We start from the raw sequence: 1,002 nt of genomic DNA, 5'->3' as shown, positions 1-1,002 counted from the left end.
AAAAAGATGTATAGACTTGCTGCATTCCTCCAAGTGCAAATAAAAGCTGATGTAAGAACACAAGATAAATTAAAGAGTACAGACCTAAGCAAATAAGGAGGTTGCTTTTGTGTTTTAGTAAATGAACATAGCCTTGCTATCAGTGATGAGGCAATATTCTTACAAGGCAAAATTCAGCTACTCTTAAGCTCAATGTCCTATTCATCATTTCTGCGTTTCACTTCCACATGCAGGCTGTCTTTTAAAGAATAATATATGAGCTCTTTAGTCAATATAAATCTGCACAGCTTCAGTGGCATCCGTGAAAGAATATGAGGAATGTCAGAGGTATTCCAGCACTTATTATATTATTTACTATTGATAAAGTGATGCTCATTTCATGGAGAAATATGAAAAGAGATGTAATTTATGAAGGATTTAATTATAAATCCAAGCAAGTTTTCTAACATTAAGCTTTTCTCACAAGATTACCAAAAAATCCCCAAGAGAATCAAATGTGTCATTTTTTTCAGAAATAAAATAGTGATTTTGTTAAAATGAAATATTTACAATGAATTATTTTGTACCCTATTTCTTAGAGCATTTCTGGTGTTTGTTTCATAATTTTTGTTTGTTTTTCTTCTTTAAAGATATTTCCATGCCTAGTATCAGTAACATGCTCAGTAATATGGCTAGAATCTGGGTCAAACTATAAATAAGATGAATGCTTTTAAATAATTTTGAATGACTGTGTCTGAATTAGGCATGTAGGCGGTATTAGAAATTGCATAACCTTCCATAATGAACAGGGACAAACTCGAACTCCAGTGTCAACCTTTGCATACCTGGGTTTCATTTTAGGGGTACTTATATAGAATCATAGAATCATAGAATGTTTTGGATTGGAAGGGACCCCTAGAGGTCATCTAGTCCAACCCCCCTGCAGTGAGCAGGGACACCGCTAACTAGATCAGGTTGCTCAGAGCCCCATCCAACCTGGCCATGAATGTTTCCAGGGATGGG

The sequence above is a fragment of the Egretta garzetta genome, unplaced genomic scaffold, assembly GCF_000687185.1.
Source record: "Egretta garzetta isolate BGI_Z169 unplaced genomic scaffold, ASM68718v1 scaffold371, whole genome shotgun sequence".
NCBI classification, from domain to species: domain Eukaryota; kingdom Metazoa; phylum Chordata; class Aves; order Pelecaniformes; family Ardeidae; genus Egretta; species Egretta garzetta.
This window is presented reverse-complemented; position numbering follows the sequence as displayed.